Source organism: Callithrix jacchus, chromosome 6 (genome assembly GCF_049354715.1).
Source record: "Callithrix jacchus isolate 240 chromosome 6, calJac240_pri, whole genome shotgun sequence".
Taxonomy (NCBI): domain Eukaryota; kingdom Metazoa; phylum Chordata; class Mammalia; order Primates; family Cebidae; genus Callithrix; species Callithrix jacchus.
In genome coordinates, this window is record NC_133507.1 from 138665840 (window position 1) to 138684460 (window position 18621).

Here is an 18621-nt window from a genome sequence, read left to right on the forward strand (position 1 = left end):
TTTCCAAGTCTTTTAGCTTAAATGTGAGAGCTTTTGATGTGGAGACAACCTGATTGTGATATAGGAGTTAAGAAGAAAGTACTTAGGCAATAGTGAGGATACGGGAGTCCTTGGGAAGGTTTTGTAAAATTGAGCTGCAGACATAGACAAGCAAGCTGGAAGGTTGCACAGGTGAATGCCGGCAGTTGTGCCAATAGGAAAAGGCTACCTGTAACTAGGCATGATCAAAATGGCGGCTCCATCTTCCCTTCTCTTAGCCAGCCATATGTGCAGTTAGGAGCAGACAACAAGGGGCTGGCCAAGTGGAAAGCCCATTTGCATAATAAGATTAGATGGAACAACCAGCCTTCCCCACGCTATGTATATGTCACACCTGGTTGAACCAATGCGTGGGTCCTATGTAAATCAGACACTGCCACCTCAAGCCTGCCTATACAATCTGCTGAGGTCTGTTTCAGGCTGGCTTTTCCCTTTTAGATGCTGCTCTCTTGCAAGAGAGAGAGAGAGAGAGAGAGAGAGAGAGAGCTGCTCTCGTCTCTCCTTTCTTCTGCCTATTAAACTTCCGGATCCTTAATCCACTCCACATGTGTCCATGTTCCTGATCTCGGCACGCGATGATGAACCCCAGATATTGACCCCAGACATGATGCCACTTCAATTGGTTTTTGATAAGGAAGGGCTAGAATACATTAAGTTCAGTGTCACCTATGTAGTTTAAATACAATTCCACCTCCATCTCTTTATTTTTCTCTCTTTCTCTTCTGCCTTTTTTGCCCTCCCCAGGATTAAAACCTTAGGTCTTATGTTAAAAGAATGACAAGAGAACTGTAGCAAGAGGTGGGCTATTAGAGGGATGGTAGGGGATGCTGTGATGATCACCTCCATCCCTCTACTCCTCACGACCTCAACATGAAGGTGGCCTTCCTGAGGTGGGTGAATCACTACAGCCTTTGTTGAGTAGGTACGTTTGAAACCGGGCTTTTAAGGAAGAGAGGAGATGACATCTCTTGGGACCTTCCTGTCAACCTGACCCTTCTGGTTGGCATCACGCAGGGCCACATTACTTAGGCTTGAAGCCCAGGTGTGTTGGGTTCTTGTCTCTTCCTTTATGAGGCCCACATTTCTATGATGCCAGGTGGTAGGTGGTAGCCTTTATCACCCTCTGGGCTATGTCACTGTGGAGGTGGCTGGAAGCTCTTTTTCCATGCAAACTGCTGCCCAGTGAAACTTCATAAAGCAAGGCTTACCACATCACGCTTCAGTTCAATCTGAGAAACACATTACTGTCTACAAGATGTCGACATTTTGACTACAGCGTTTCAATTTTCATATCCCCATCTCCAACCCCAACCTGGCTTTTTAGCAGTGTCCTTTATTATTTTCTTCAGGCGACCTCTGTTCTAACCAAGTTGGGTTATTTAAAAAGTAGAAAAAGTACAGGTGTACATAGAAAATTTGGTGATTTGTACTATTTTTTTCATCTTCACCTATTAAATTTCCATCTGTTCTTCAAGACTTAAAAAAGACCCCTATACTCTATGGTTACTTCTTCATTTGGTCACATTTTCTATCTACCAGATTCTGCCTGGAGATGTTTATTTTCATGGGTGCCTTCTCTGCCAAGATAGCAAGCTTCTTGAAGTTGAAGCTATAGTTCTGTGGGGTTCCAGGGGACAGGGCAGGGGTAGTAGTTTTAAAAAATGAATTGGACTAGAGCTTTTGGGGACTTAGAGAAGAACTTGGGGGAGGGGCAGGAGGGAAAGATTACAAAGGGGGCACGGTACACCTTACTAATTATCTCAATTTGTAGTAATGGTTTATGGGTATATTCCTATGTCAACACTTATCAAACTCTACACTGAAAATATGTGCAGTTTATTGTGTGTCAATTATACTTTATTCATTTTAAAAGAGTCCATTGTTCAAATCCTCCCTCGAGAGCTCTTTCTAGCAGTAAGGCAATGGAACCAGGAATGTATGCCTAAATGTGTCAGCAGACAAAGGCTTTTTAAAAAGTGCCATACTCGTGTTTGAAAGGCAAAGAGAATTTTGCTTGGTTTCTGTACTTCGTGGGAGTTCCTATGGGCTATCCTGATAGGCCACCAGCTGATTTAAGGAGTCCCAGTAGGCATTTTCTTGGTTTTATCCAGCACCTCAGTACTGCCCCAACCACCCACTTCCAGCCATTGTGACAAGGCACCATCAACCATCATGTCCCTTTACCAGGAGGGCCCATGTCATAAGCCACTATATAAAGGGAATGATGGGTGGATGGCTTTGGACAAATGGACTTGGGGTAGGAGAGAGGGACAACAGTGGGAGCAAAAAGATCTTGCTGTTTCAACCAAAACCTCGTGCTGACCGGAGTTGAGGAACAGAAGAAGATGGTAAAAGCCTGTGGATGTAGGTGTTCAGCATGCCATCTGAGATATTCCCCACGGACGCAAAAAGCCAGGAAATTACCTCTGAAAAGGAATGGGAAGACAAGGTATTGATGATATTTTCTGATCACAGAGGGGACTCTTAGAACTGAAGAACTGTGCTTGGCCAAGCTCCCAAGCTGTCATGCCTTTGTCAAAAGCAAAGATCTCCTATCATCTTCTAAAGAGTGGCCCCAGTACTTCCTAACAATCCCATCCCTCACTGACACCCACCTGCCAATAAAAAACAACCACCCAGTTCTTTCCCTGCTCCCCACCCGCCCAGTCCCTCGAAGAGCCTGGCTTTCTGTGCTCGTGGCTTGTCTTCTTTGCCTCTTCCTGTCCACACAGTAAAGAGAGATCACACAAACCCTGGACCTGCCTCTTTCAGGTGGGACTCTCAAACTCCGAAGCTCTGTGCTTGGTGGGATCTCTGGGAAGTAGAATTGGGAAGGTCACTATGTGAAAAACACATGGGATTTGGAGTGTACATCTTTAATTTTCTTATTTGTTTCTTTAGTCAGCAGAATATGTCAATGTTTTGGTTGAAGAAGCTGCTTGAATTTGTGCTTTTCTGTAACATGTGCTCTCCCACAGCCAGCACAGAGAAGGGCTTTTGGCGCAGGCCCAAGACCACCATAATCATCATTGATTATTCCTCTCCACCCCAGGGTCTCTAAATAAAACGTCTCTTCTTTCTCTGACAAAGGTGTTTTTGAGTGTTACTGTTTAGCCGAAGAGTGACATTGGATGACCTTAGTACCCTAGCCCTTCATGTAATCAGATGGACGTGGTGAGTAGAGGGAGAACCATGTGAGTCAGGAGGAAATATGTAGTTTACCCCTTTTTTCCTGTTCAAAAGATTTCCTAATGACATTTGTGGTTGGGCTTTGGTTTGGGATACATTGAGATCCTTTCTGCACATAGTAAGGGCTTATTTGGGTTGACAAGCCATCTAAAGGCCAGTGCAGGCTGAGCCAGGTGAACCACCAGATCACCATCAGCTCGTGCTTCTCATTCATTTGTTGGCAGTAATGAAGATGACTGTTTTTCTAAAACAAGCCCTGGTCATCCATCATGAAGCCCAGGACTTGTAAATGTGAGAAAGAGCAAAGACACAATGATGTACGCTTACAATGGGATATAAGCATTTGGAATTCTTTAAAGGACAACATTCTCTAGCTTCTCCTGGTGGTATACTCTAGATATAATGTAGTGTAGATACAATCTGGGATCAAATAATTATTGTAGCTTTGTAGAATCCCTTGTGTAACTAAATTTGAACCTTGTAAAACTTACGAAAAGTACCAAATAATCCCTCACTTCCAATCCATTACCATTAAACTGTAGAAGTTCTGCTAAGCACAGCTTGCCTCCAGAATCTTTAAAAACAATTGATCTGCAAGACCAAAGCTAATCTGTAAGGTTGGGGCCTCAAAACTCAATTCTCTATCTCCTTTGGAACATGAAAGATGCAGAAACTGCCTTTTTATTGTTCAGCTGACTTAGGTGGGCTGCAGGGTTTTGTCCTATTTCCTAGATGTTGACGAGCTTCTTGGGTTTCTTTGATGATTGCTTTTGGTCTTCCATTGTCACATTTGGTCATCTCTCCACACCCCAACTCAGTGTGGGGGTGTGGAGAGATGGCTTAAAAATGTTCCAGCAGGTGTTTCTGGGAGCAAGAGCTGAGTGTCCTGAGGTCGTGTATGTAGTAGTAATACAAGTCAATCTTGTGGTAGCAGGCTGTAGTAATATAGCTATATCATTGGATATAAGCACGTCTCATGGTAGTAGGCTATGGTGATGGGTTACAGGTACTCTGGCAGTTAACAGGCTGCAGTAACAGGTTGTAAGTGTGTCTGGAAGTAGTCCTATAACAATGTTGTGCATGCACTGGCATAGCCTCAGGGAGAAGGCAAAGATGAAGAGGTCGTAGCCTTCTCTGCTTCATTCTGGTGCAGTCCTCTACACCACCCTCACTATTCTCGCTACATTGACATAGGACATGTTTTACTATTGAATAATGCCCATGTGCCAGGTCCTGTTTACATGTCCACATAGCATATATGTACATGTACATATGGAAATGTACACATAGCATGTATAGTCTAAGACACAGTCCAGGAGAAAACCAGAGTAAATCTAACCATACCAGCAGATCTGTCTATCACATGTTCAAACCTGAAACTTAGAAGAAAATTTTGAAATGGGTAACTGTGGAGAACTTGAAGATGTGAAGCATTTGAATCTCCTGTCTAGGACATTCAATAATTACTGATGAAAGTCTTGTATGAGGTAAGCAACCATGACTCAAGTTATACCTTACAGCAGCTTTTGTGAGTTATGCCAGGTAATAGGGCCACTAGAGAGAGCCCCCAACAGAGTTAAAGGGCCAGAGAGCGCATGCAGGTGAAAGCAGACGTAGTAAGTAAATGGCTCTGGCTGTATTTTAGTAAAACTTTGCTGGATTTGGCCTGCAGGCTGCAGCCTGTCAGGCTCTGCACTAGAGACTGTGGAATGGTTATTTCATTTATCTCAGTTGTGGCATCAAGGGAATCTGGGTCCCAATTTCATAACTGAAACAGGTAGAATGATTAACTTGTTTAAGATCATACAGTTTAGGATGTGCTCGAGTTAAGACTCAAGCTATCCTACCTTCGAATGATAGGACTGGTAGGTTCTGTGCCCTAGCCCTACTTCCCAATGCCCCCCAAAGACCCTTTTACCAGAATGCCTTCAAAACAAGTCATAACTTCAAAAAAGTCACACAAAGGAAGAGCATATCATACCTTCAAAAAAGTCACACAAAGGAAGAGGTAGGTAGAGCTGGCTGGCTCTACCCTCATATTCCTCCAGCCCCTGGGAGGATGGATCCTTCTCTTTGAGTCTCATCTAAGTGTCAACAAGATGCTTCCCTTTTTCAAGAGGTTCATTAACTCTTGGTGGTAGCTTGTTTCTTTTACACAGGGGCTTCTTCCTCTTTCTAGATAGGCTATCTTCCTGCAGTAGGCTATCTTTCTACTTGTCTTGATGGGATAAGTAGAAAGATGCCCCCAAAAGACCAGAAATCTAAAATTCCCAGCCCCGCTAAGCATAAGCTTGAGAATTTGAGTCTCTCTTGCTTATTTACAGCTCATGAACTAACACTTTTCTCTAGTCTTTCTGCTTTTCAAAATTTTATGGCTGTCCATTATGGTGCACTTTCAATATATTCCCCAATTACGGTAGATAACTCTCATAACTTATGTCCAAACACAGCCCACAAATGTGTTTTCTATGACGTCCTATGCAGGCCAATATGGAGTGAGCAGAAAACATTTGGATTAGTTGCCACCATGGAAAACTCAGGGGCGTTCACGTAAAATCTAGATATCTGACTTCTTGGTTGCTCTTAAAACTGTGCAATGTTGGCCAGGAGCCGTGGTTCACGTCTGTAATCCCAGCACTTTGGGAGGCCGAGGTGGGTGGATCACAAGGTTTGTGATTATGGCCAACATAGTGAAACACCATCTCTACTAAAAGTACAAAAAATTAGCCAGGTGTGGTGGCAGGCGCCTGTAATCCCACCTACTCGGGAGGCTGAGGCAGAAGAATTGCTTGAACCTGGGAGGCAGAGGTTGTAGTGAGTGGAGATTGCACCATTACACTCCAGCCCAGGTGACAGTGTGGTCTCACACTCCCCCCCCACACACCCCAAAACAAACAAAAACTGTGCAATGTCTATCAACAACAACCAACAAACAAAAACCGACTTTTTTTGAGGCTCAAAAAAACGTGCAATGTCTCTCAACATTGGATTTTAACTGCCTTGAGCTCAGAATCATCTTTCAAAAGAGGCACATGCTCATCAATTTGCCTTTGTCTCCACAAATTCCTGCTTGCATTACTTTATACTAACCTGCCTTTTAATTTTGTAACCTCTATCCTAAACTTTTGGTAGCTAGCTCTACCAACTCCGTTGCTTCCATTGCTCTCTTGTCCACATTTATAAAGCAGTAAAGAGGACAATGTGATATTCTAGGCTCCCCTGCCTAGAATACAATTCCCCCATGTGGAATTGTACACAGGGCAACCTTCTATTTGGATCTTTATTCAGATAGCTGGGACCACATATTATCAAGTCTACCTCATTGCTAGCCTCAGAATCCCTTCTTTTTCCTGAAGAGTAGTTTGAAATACATGAGGAAATTGGAATTATAACCACAGAGAAGAGAATCAGTTGTCTATCTGGATGTGACTTGGGCTCCAAATTGGGACAGAAGACTCATAAACACATTGTAGTCCTCCTACCCCTGACACTCATCATTATTTTTTAGTGTGTATAATGCTGTGTTCTCTAAAGGCTCTCTTGATAGCAGGGACAGCAAGAACACAGTGTTAGGGAGAGGAATTGCCTTAAACAGGTCCTAGGCCTATGAGTCTTTTTCCAGTTTTGTGATTCCCTGAAGGGCGGGGACCCTGACTGGCCCCTATCTGCATTGTTGCCATATGACCATAACAATGGCAGTGATGAGATGATAATACTGGGATAGGATAACTCGCTAATAATCCAGTGTCTATTCTCAGTGTATTTCTCCTCCCTTCTTTGAAGCAGAGAGCCACATTTTCATAATGTGTTTTCTTGCTTTGGGTGGGGGACAAAACGAGCTCTTGGTACATAATTCCCTTCCTGAGTTTTTGGTATCCCAAATCCATAATTCCCTTTCTGAGTTTTAGATATTATTGGCATTATGTTGTGGGGTTAACTTAATTTTATCTCGCCTTCCAGTAGAGCCTGAGATAAGAACTTGAGTCCAGGCTTTGTACTGGGAGGTAGATTGTAGGAAGCAGAAGGGCGGGGACCAGCCACGTGGGACAGGGAAGGAAGAAAATAAAGAGTATGTTACTGAGCTGAGTATTGTCATCGGCAGCTGGGGTTCAATCCTGCTGGAGACCCTCTGAGCAACTCTGTAGAATGCACGTATTATCTCTCCAGATGCTGGGAGGGTGGGGCATGGATTTCTTTCCTCTACACTAAGGAGTGAAGATTGCCCCCTTCTTGGGCTGCCTAGCACCTTTGATAGGTAGGAATACTTGCTCCCTGATGTAGTATTCTCTGCTTTGTTAGGGCCTCAGCCAAAACAGAGGCAGAAAATGCATCATGCTAACATTGTTGTCTGTGTGTGTATGACTACATAATATTTTATTTTTTGATTTATATAATCTATGAACCAACAGCTTATATTCAGTGCAGTTCTAATTATTTTTATTAAAATACATGCAAAAATCTACATCTTTATTCAGTATTGTTTGTATTTTTTAATATTTTCTTAGGACACAGCTTATAAAAGTGGAATTAAAGGGTCAAAGGGGTTATGTTTTTTCAAAATTGCTTTTCAGAGAGGTTTCATTGACCTGTAGTCATGTCAGCAGTGTGCGAGAGCATTAAAGGTGAACTTTGGCAATGACCTGGCATGGGTGACTGAGAGAGGTTGTGAACTTTTATTGCTTAGAGCACTTTTAGCACAGTGGAGGCCTCTATTTATTTAGGATAGGTTAAGGCACTATTCCATGTGAATAGAAAATGTATGAAGGACATTCATTCTGGATTCCTTGTCTTTTCTGAATTTTGAAAATGCTTCTTTCTAATATCAGCTGAAATGAGCATACACAAAACACATACAAAAGATTCTGCCAAGAGAATTCCAATTTGAGATGTTTAATTGAGTTTTCAAAGGTTCTGAATTTGCCATCCCATCATCACACCCTTATTTTCTGTGTGTTCATGTAATAAATGGGTTACCAGGTGTTCCATGTTCCAATTTCCATGATTATGTGGGGAATGATAACCCAGGTACATATTAGAACCTTGGAAGTTTAATTCACATGACCAAGTGCCTTGTAGAAGTTCTGACAAAGATAAGGCTTAAACAGCGGATTGTTAGAATTGGAAGAGACCCAGCTTCTTTTTGTTCCTTTTTGTTTCCCGGGAGTTAAACAACAAAATCAGAGGAAAAAATATAAAAGTGGAGATCAAGAGAAAGAGGGAAAAACAAAGACAGAATAACCTAAATTTTGGTTCATCTCCTGGATTAGTGAGCACAAGCCACGCTTCTGGGTTTGAACTCAGGTGAAGGGTGAAATGCAGCCACATGTATATTTTCGAATGCCTTATCTGTCTTCCTTTTTATCTCTTTGCTTCTCTTATTTTATTCGCTCAAAGCCCCTTTATGCTTCTCACCAACAATAAATGGGCCTGGTATCATTGGAAATGTGAAAAATAGACGTAAAAACTTACAGGCCCCAAAATAAACCCTGGCTCCTCCATTATCTCTGAGGTTTCCCGTAAGATCTCTTAAAAGTTTGTTGTTTTCCAATGAGAATGCATGGGCACAGGGAGGGGAACATCATATACTGGGGCCTGTTGGGGGTAGGGGGCAAGGGGAGGGAGAGCATTAGCACAAATACCCAAGGCATGTGGGGCTTAAAACCTAGACAACAGGTTGATGGGCACAGCAAACCACCATGGCACGTGTAAACATTTATGTAGCAATCTTGCACATTCTGCACATGTATCCCAGAAATTAAAGCAAAAAAGGAAAAAAAAAGTTTGTTGTTTTCATGGAAGAGTTAAGTGAACTCATTTCCAAGCCAGTTGATCCCCCGCCAGTGTCTAAGACAGGTCATTCCTCCAGTGCAGCAGGGGGAGCTGCTGTGACACTCAGGCGTGGCACCAGTCTCTTTCCAAGGGGAATATGAATATGGACATACATGCCCAACAATCCAGAAACAAGGTTCTTAGTTTATACTAGTCACAAGAGCAGGATGTTTGAAATTGGTATGGTCCTAGAGTTTCCAGAACTATGGGGGCCAGTGGAGCATGGGGAAAACATGCAGTTTCTATTGCACTGTGTTCTATTGCCTCCCCAGACTTCCCCTTTTAAGCACAACGACTCCCTAGAAATGGTTTGTTTCGTGATGAGGTCTGCAGATAATGTAAGTGAAAAATCAAGGCCTCCTAAAGTAATAAAGAGAGAGCACCTTAGTAAGAAGAGATACAGACAAAACCTCTTTGACACAGTATAGCTTACATTTTAAGTTTCCCAATTTCCTGGGACTTTTATTCACTGGTATTTCCAAGAACCTAGATCTGTGGCCAGAGCAATAGATGATCAATAAACACTTGTTAAACAAAAGAATGACTCCAGTTCCAGGGCTAGTCCTGGCCACTCTTTGATCACTTGGTCCCTCTGTGATTCTGTTTCCTTATCTGTTAACGTCTGCTAGTGGGTGGGAGGAGAGGGGGAGGTTGTAATAGCCAAGCCCTGAGATCCTCTCTATTTGGGATGGTCTGCGGTTTCCATATTTTAGGTCCTACTTGGCTAAGTGTCTTAAGCAGACATCTTCTTTACAGTTTCCCAGAATAAACTAACCCATACAAATGAAAGAGAACAGTTCCATTCCTGAGTATGGGCATCAGAGTATGAGCAAGAAGATCTCTTTCAGTTTTGGCTTTGCCCTCTGTTAATTTCAAGCTGTGCTTGGAATTCATATGCATGGCGGTAATATGGTTCTAGTGTCTCTGTAGGTGAATAGATTTAATTCCGTATCTGTAAGGCAGCCTCTACTTTGGCCTGGCTAGTGCTCCTTCCTGCTTGCTTTCTGTTCCTCATTATGCTTTCTGCTCCCATCAGTATCACTTAGCAATGCTGCTTCATCCTGGCAGTGGCCATTCCTTCCACAAGCAGCCAGGGATACCAGTGTGCAGTTTTGCCAACACTTGTAGAACTAGGTCCATTGTTCTCACCCAGAAACTCCATCAGCCTTCATCTGGCTCAGGGGTCTGGGTCCCAGCACGGTGAGTTATCCCCTTCAGCCCCAGTAGAGAAACAGCTCCTTTTCTAAGGAATGCATATCAGCTCTGTCAGTGTCTTCCTCCACGCTTTTAAGTTTTGTTAATTCTAATGCTCCCTTGTGTTCCTCTAGGCTAAGGATATTAGCTGCTTATAATTGCTACCTCTTCAATACCTTAACATCCTCTTCAGCCTTTTCTAATCTTAATAATGTTAATAATTCCTTATATTAAATTCTCTCTGTTAAAATAACTGGAGTGGTTTGTTGCCTGAGACTACATCCTGACTAATATAGGGCCTGGAACAAGGGAGTCAGGAGTTACCCCATGAGTTTATAGGTTATACCATGAGGCATATCAGGTTCTTTGCTTGTATGCAAGTGAAGTGGCTCCAGGAGGCCAAAGGTAGCCCTCCAAAGAAAAGCCACGCATAGGGGTCGTGAGAAAGCACAACGAAAGTGGAGGAGTGTGCACAGAACCTCCTGGGGGGCCTGCACAGAGATGATGGCTTCCACTATGTAAAGTGGAACATATCAAAAGCCAACTGGACGTATAAAAAGCCAACTTATCATACTGACAGGCTGCGGGGGCCAGATGGGTCATTCAGGCCTGGTGCTTTGAGAGTTCCAGGAAGGGAAATGTTAATAAAGTTAAGGACAATCAGAAAGTTTATCAGAGGAGAGTGAGCTGGAAAGATAGACAGGGCTTTTCAGGATGGAAAACTAGTCACAAGCATGGTCAAGGCAATTCCAGAAGCACATACTACTTCAGGGAGCCTTAGACGCAAGGCCAAGGAACTTGGATGGGTCTTTACTTTGCTTCTCTATGGGCATCTTATACTGATATCATTCTCAAAAGTCATACTATAGGCTGGGTGTGGTGGCTTACACCTGTAATCCCAGCACTTTGGGAGGCCGAGGTGGGTAGATCACGAGGTCAGGAGATCGAGACCATCCTGGCTAACATCATGAAACCTCATCTCTACTAAAATACAAAAAAAAAAAAGAAAAGAAAAGAAAGAAAAAATTAGCCAGGCATGGGGGTGCGTTCCTGTAGTCCCAGTTACTCGGGAGGCTGAGGCAGGGGAATCACCTGAACTCGGGAGGCAGAGGTTGCAGTGAGCCAAGATCACGCCACTGCATTCCAGCCTGGGTGACACAGCGAGACTCCATCTCAAAAAAAAAAAAGAAAAAGTCATACTATATATATGACTCAGTCACTGTATACACCACCCAGCAGGCACCAAGAATAAGTCAGGGTTGAGACAAAAAGATTTGTTTGCTAAAGAAAGGGACTCATCTTGACCATGCTTGTGACTAGTTTTCCAGTACTAGCTTTAGATGATCCTGAGATGGCACCCTGTCTGTGGGCTTCTCCAAGAAGAGACATCTGACTTGGTTTAATTTTTAGCTAAATCTACAACTAATAATAGGATGTCAGACAGTAGGAGGAGTGTTGATGGGTGATCTGCAGGGAGAGCTAGTCATGACATTTGGCTTTCCATCCCCTTTGGCTTTCCACTCATGTTGTCTTGATTTCTTTAGCAAAACGACTAAGCAGTTGGACACACCTTATCTGAATGCCTACTCCATATCTCTCCCAGACCCAACTGGGGGTAGTATGCATAATCTCCTTTACACCACAGATTTTCCCAGATGGTCCCAGTTGAAAATATGTTGGTTTGGGAGTAACCAAGTATGCAAGAGTTACTAATTCATGCCTCAGTATTAACAACATGGCTCGCTCAACCTTTAAAGAATGGAAGTAATACATGGGCCTAGGAGGACAAAAACACTGGTGCAACTCCAAATAAAGGTAATAAATATATTCAGCCACAAAGTCACGGTGGCTTTCCTGCACAACATCTAAAGTCATTGGGCCCTTCCCTCAAGGAGCCTGTGGTCTAGTGGGTGAAGCTTCCTTGTCTTGCCTTTTGATTTGGTGTTTTGCATGCCAATGCAGGCAGCTATCACAGAGGTAGAACAGGTAGGTGAGTGGTCCCCATCTTTCCTTGGTCCTGTGGGTAACAGGGAAAGGAAAGGAAGAGGGCAAATAAAGTGTGTGATAATGGGGTGGGGGGCTGATTGGAAAAATAGGGGGTTGCTGCGTTCCCCCCATGTGGGTGACTGGGTCTAGCAGGCATGGCCCTCCTGGCAGAAATGAGGCTTAGAGAAAGTGAGAGCAAGGGTGCAGGAGGCTGCTGAACCACTCGTGGGAAGTGAAGGCCCCATTGTGACTCTTAGCTCCAGACCCCACTTGCTCAGGCGTGGACAGGGGTTCAGGATGAGGTTCTGCATTTGTCCGCAACTGGGCATTATGCAATGTGGAACTAGAAAACGGGTAAAAAATTTTTGCAGTTTACCCATCTGACAAAGGGCTGATATCCAGAATTTACAAAGAACTCAAACAGATTTACAGGAAAAAAACAAACAAGCCCATTCAAAAGTGGGCAAAGGATATGAACAGACACTTTACAAAAGAAGACATATATGAGGCCAACAAACATGAAAAAATGCTCATCGTCACTGGTCATCAGAGAGATGCAAATCAAAACCACATTGAGATACCATCTCACGCCAGTTAGAATGGCGATCATTAAAAAATCTGGAGACAACAGATGCTGGAGAGGATGTGGAGAAAAAGGAACACTTTTACACTGTTGGTGGGAGTGTAAACTAGTTCAACCATTGTGGAAGACAGTGTGGCGATTCCTCAAGGCCTTAGAAATAGAGATTCCATTTGACCCAGCAATCCCATTACTGGGTATATATCCAAAGGACTATAAATCGTTCTACTATAAGGACACATGTACACGAATGTTCATTGCAGCACTGTTTACAATAGCAAAGACCTGGAATCAACCCAAATGCCCATTGATAATAGACTGGATTGGAAAAATGTGGCACATATACACCATGGAATATTACGCAGCAATCAGAAATGATGAGTTTGTGTTGTTTGTAGGGACATGGATGAATCTGGAGAACATCATCCTCAGCAAACTGACACAAGAACAGAAAATGAAACACCGCATATTCTCACTCATAGGCGGGTGATGAAAAATGAGAACACATGGACACAGAAAGGGGAGTACTAAACACTGGGGTCTATTGGGGGGAAAAGGGGAGGGTCAGTGGGAGGGGGAGGTGGGGAGGGATAGCCTGGGGAGAAATGCCAAATGTGGGTGAAGGGGAGAAGGGAAGCAAAGCACACTGCCATGTGTGTACCTACACAACTGTCTTGCATGCTCTGCTCATGTACCCCAAAACCTAAAATCCAATAAAAAATTAAAAAAAAAAAAAAGAAAACGGGTAGTAGAGGAAGGCAGAGGCAGAGAAGCCATACAGAAAGAAGAATGTGAAGGCAGAAGCAGAGGGAGAGAGGAAGAGAAGAGAGGGTTGTGGAGGCAAGAGGAAAGGGGCAGGAAGGCCTGGAAGACAAGGCAGGAAGCAGCATCACAGGGTTGTCTGTCTCCTGGGGTAAAGGCATCTGGGTGGACCAGCAACCTTTGCTCCCTTTTGTCCTTACCAGCCTTGGAGAAGTTCATCAACCCTCCAGGCTGTCCAGGCCCAGGGTGAGATTGGGAAGGAGGCTTGAGAGGAACTTTACTGGAAGGCCTGTTGGCTTACCCTAGGGTGCAGAAATCATTTGAGGGCTGGGGAGAGATATGTCTCAGGCCCCTTCCTGCCTCCAGGAGCCTGGCCTGCCTGGCTGCTGGCCACAAGAGCAGGGCCCATCTCTCCTCCCCACTGCACACCCTGTAAGCCAGTCATGTGCCTTTTTTCCCCCTCCCTCCTCCCCTACCCCACCCCTTCAAGTTCTCAGAACTGGCTCCCATTAGGTTCCAGGAAATGGCTGGTGCAACTTTGTAACCAAATCCGCTCAAATCCCTTTGTATATCTTTTCTGCTCCCTTGCCCCCTCCTTGGTGTCCTTCATGGCTGTGTCTGGTTACAGAGTAGGGACATGGCCAGGGCAGGCTGGCCCTGGCACATGCAGTCACATCTGAGTCAGGCAATAGCACCCAGGGCTAGCAACCTGTGGCAAAGCAAAGTGAGACGTTCAAGTGAACCCCAGCCCTCTTCCCGCTCCACCAAGAACTAGCTGTGCAACACTGAGCGTGCTATTTTTCCTCTGGGGATCTCAGCTTTTCTCACCAGCAGTGTTAGGGGAACCTGCCTTTGGCCAGCTCCATAATTTGCTGGTGACAGTCAAGTGAAAGAAAGCACATGTGTCTGGCAGAATACCTGGACAGAGGGGGGTTCTCATTGAGCAACTTATATATGGAGACCCAAGACCCACAGCATTCTAGCCCATGCAGGAGTCTGCCCATTTCTCCCTTGTGGGACCCTGAGGCTTTCATTTAAAAGCAGGAATTTTGATGGGATGTCGGTTTTCTGCGTGTAGGCCCACTTCTTCCTCAGAAAAATTTGTGGAGTTTTACAAAGCCTTGGTGTGGGTGCCAGAGATCTCACTAGAAATTCAGAGGGCAGGCACTGAGCCTCTTGCCAGGAATCCCCACTGTGATTTAGGCTGAGGCTGGGACCAGGCAACAGGTGGCTTCCGGTGCAGCCTTGGGGACTGATTCTGGCTGGGGCAGCATCTGGAAGACTGTCAGGGAGATGGTTGTGGACAAGATTCTATTCTGGGAGGGCACCAGAGTGTCCCAGGCAAAAGGTGGCCAGTTGATGTATTAAAAAAATGGATCAAACATCTGCAGAGTAAAATTCTGCTTAAATCTTAAGTCTAGGGAGGAAGCAAAGAGAAGAAAGCAGACAGGAGGAAAATGAGGGAGTTGACAACTGAAAGTCTTCAGACATGTGTTTAGGGGTTTAGATGCAAGCAGATGTTCAAAACGAAGTCATCTGTCTAATCCAATGTCCAGATGAATGGGAAGAATAGAGCCAGCCCCAGCTGGGCTCCCAGGTGAAGCTTGGTGTTCTTTTCCCTTCCATGGATTTGGCAAACTTCAGTGTGGAAAGGGGCTTGTTGAAAAATTGCTTAGGGCTGGGCGCAGTGGTTCATGCCTGTAATTCCAGCACTTTGGGAGGCCTAGGTGGGTAGATCATTTGAAGCCAGAAGTTTGAGACCAGCCTGGCCAACACAATGAAATCCCATCTCTACTAAAAATGCAAAAATCAGCTGAGTGTGGTGGCGCACACCTGTAATCCCAGCAACTTGAGGGGCTGAAGCAGGAGAATTGCTTGAACCCAGGAGTCGGAGATTGCAGTGAGTTGAGATAGCACCACTGCACTCCAGCCTGGGCAACAGAGTGAGACTCTGTCTCAGGAAAAAAAAAAAAAAAAGAGAGAGAGACAAAAGAAGAGAAAAGAAAAGAGAAGAAAAAGAAAAGAAATATTGCTTAGTTTACCCTAAAATAAAGAAAGTGGAGCCAAAGAGGGTTCCATATCTCAGTGCCCATACCGCCCTAGATTGTGAGGAGAGAGACGGCCATCCCTCCTCATTAGGGGCTTTCTTGGAAGTAGGGTCTCCGGAGTAATGAGGGAGATGGATTTGAGGAATAGCCTAAGGAGACTGGGGAGGGGCTGGACAGGTAGGTTTTGTCAAGGACCTATGGCAGCAGTTCTAAAAGTCTGGTGCTCCAATCAGTGGCATCAATGTCACCAAGAAATCTGTTAGACATGCAAATTCTTAGTCCCTTCCTGACCTGCTGAAGCAGGACCTGGGGTGGGGGCCCACCACCTGTGTTTTAGGAGCCCCCCAGGTGATTCTGATGCTCTCTAGTGTTGGAGAACAATCAGCCTCAGGTACTCAGGTGGGGCATATCGGGAAGCTCAGCGCTGTCTTGACTGGACACCATTTGAAATCCACAAAGGAGGCTCACGAGAGAACTCTCTCTGTTCTTCCCTCCCCTCTTCATCAGCTACAGTGTTCTTGGGTCTCCTTCCTGCTTGGCACATCCCATAGCCACCCCTCTTGGCCACAGCCTTATCTGCTTGTCTCAGATAAAGAGTGAATTGGCTTAATCAGTCTGGCCGGACTGGCTGGCTCCAGGGAGGTCTGCTGCTGGTGCCCCTCACAGGAATGGAGCCGCTCACATGGCTGACCCCCTTCCCCACCCCATGGGCCCTGTCGCCACCGCCATCTGTCCTCTAGAAGATGCCGGGCCTCGGTTATACTTTCCCTCCTTTGCTAATTAATCCTCAGCAACTTTATTGCCAAGAGAGATAAGGGGTGACTATCTAGAGCTTCTGTGAAAATCACCATGGCCAAAGCCTCTGTCAAGACCAGGCTGTCTTCTGGGTGGCTGCTGAAGGAAAGAAAGAGGAATTGAACTGAGACTATCTGAGCCTGCCCCCAAACTTAACAATATGCATTTGTACCTCTCAATCTTGCAAGAGAACGGACACTTGGAATGACTGCAGATGCTCTGCCTTCACTAAGGATTCTGACTGTCTTTTAGCTACTGCCTTGCATGGTTAGGTGAGTTAATAGGGTGTGTTTTCCCCACATTGCAAAGAAGCAGAAACAGGCTCAGAGACGTTTGCTGACTTTCTCCAGGCACTAGGATTATTCAGTGGAGTAAGCTTCTTGGGCAGGGCTGGGCCCCAAAGCCACATTCCTGGTGGTGTGGCAGGAACTGGGGCTCATGCCCATGAAGGCCAGTCTATGAGGGAGGTCGGCTGGTGGACCAGATGTGCCTCCCGGATGTTTTTCCCAGGCTCAGCCTGTGTGGCATGAAGGATCAGTTAAAGGGATTTTTAATCCTGGGAAAATGGTTGTCATTCAGGGCTGGCTCAAAAAAACTGGTAAAATGTGCCGTGTGTGGAACTAAGCAGCAGGGCCAAAAAGCACAGAGGGGTTTTCATGAGTTCCTGGGCAGCAGCTCTGAGGTGGGCTGGGACTGTGAGCTGGGAGCGAGGGATGGCAGGGCTGTCGGAGGGGACGTTCGGATTGTGTAGCCGCTGACACAGTGCTTGTCCGGGGCTACCCCTGCTCTGATACCAGCTGCGGTTCCTTCTCCTTGCTGGGTCTGAGTTTTCTCCTCCATCTGCCTCCCTTTTCCAGAACTGGGAGACAGGCAGGCCTGAGTGGGTGAAGTCAACTGTCAAGTTCATGGAGAAGTCAGAGGACTATTATTAAGGGAGAGTAGTTTAGGAGATGGCTGTATGTCTGGAGGGACCAGAGGCAAAGGCCGGAGCCCTCCGTGTGTTGCAAATATGTTTTTCTTCTTATGGATCAGATGAACCTTTCCGTGCAGAGGCTCAGTAGAGAGCAGAGGGGACTGTGTGGCTCAGGCCAGGATTTGCTGAAGCCCTGTCCCTCAGCTGCTGGTCACCTCTCTCAGTGCCTCCCAAGGCACGTTGCAGGATCCCTGGTGACCTGATGGGATGGTTTAGAAGTACCTGACGAAGCCTAATGAATCTGCCAGTTCTTAGGTCATCTGGAGCTGTGTCTTATTGTGAGCTCTCTGGAGGCTCCAACTGCTCTCTCAGGAGTCTGCTCAGAAACAGGTGGCATGTTTTCCAAGCCTGGGTTACTTCTCCATAGCATGGGGATCAGCCCCTGTGACAAGAAAGACCCAGGCAGGAGCTCTTATCCTGGGCAAGTGCCACTGGGGGATTAATTTCTCTTGGGGACTCGGGGGTTGTGGACAATGCAGAGAAGCAGCAGCTGGGCTGACAGAAATAGAAGCTTCTGGAACAGGCTTCCACCTCCTCTGATTTCCCCTATTCAGGTCTCAGGATCCCAGATATTGAAGTAATATTCTTGTTAGTAGTGGTGAATTCATACCAGTTTGGAGCAACTCGATTCTTGCCTTTTTAGAGGAAAGAATTCTACTGAGGGGCATAAGGAAGTGGGAGAGACTGAGGCAAGTTTTGGAGCAGGAGTGAAAGTCTATTAAAAAGTTTTAGAGCAGGAATGAAAGGAAGTAAAGTACACTTGTTAGAGGGCCAAATGGGAATCTTGAGAGATCCAGGTGCACTGTTCGGTCCTTGACTTGGGGTTTTATACATTGGAAGGTTCCAGAGTTTGCGTTTCTTCTCCCCTGATTCTTCCCTTAGGGTGAGCTATTAGTATGCACAGTGGCCTGCCAGCACTGAGGAGGGGTCGCATATGCAGGGTGTTTACTGAAGTTGTGCACATGCTCATTTGAGGCATTATTACCTTATCAGTCAAGTGTTCCTAGAGGAAGGTCATAGGCCAGTTAAACTTGGCCATTTTGCCTCTGGGAGCCCAAGCACGAGCCCACTCGCCCAACTCCTGAGATCTTATCGGGAAGCTGCTGCTGATCACCAGCTTCAGATGGGTTTTTAAAAAAATTTGTTTTGTTTTTGTTCGTTTTGAGACAGACTCCTGCTCTGTCGCCAGGCTGGAGTGCAGTGGTGTGATAGTTTGCAGTTTGGCT

The 18621-nt window shown here is 45.3% G+C and overlaps 1 long non-coding RNA gene across 8 annotated transcripts in view; it reads left to right on the top strand.

Moving 5' to 3' along the window:
* The window catches only part of LOC103793941 (uncharacterized), a 66282-nt gene extending 63154 nt beyond the window's left edge, over nucleotides 1–3128 (top strand). For 7 of the 8 annotated variants that reach the window (XR_013519095.1, XR_013519094.1, XR_013519098.1 and 4 more), the window contains 2 exons: nucleotides 1–2488; nucleotides 2941–3128. The exon at nucleotides 1–2488 is cut by the window's left edge. This is a non-coding gene — a long non-coding RNA (uncharacterized LOC103793941). The remainder of the gene's footprint in view (nucleotides 2489–2940) is intronic. The other variant, XR_013519096.1, reaches the window with a different exon arrangement.
* Nucleotides 3129–18621: the final 15493 nt, after the last annotated feature.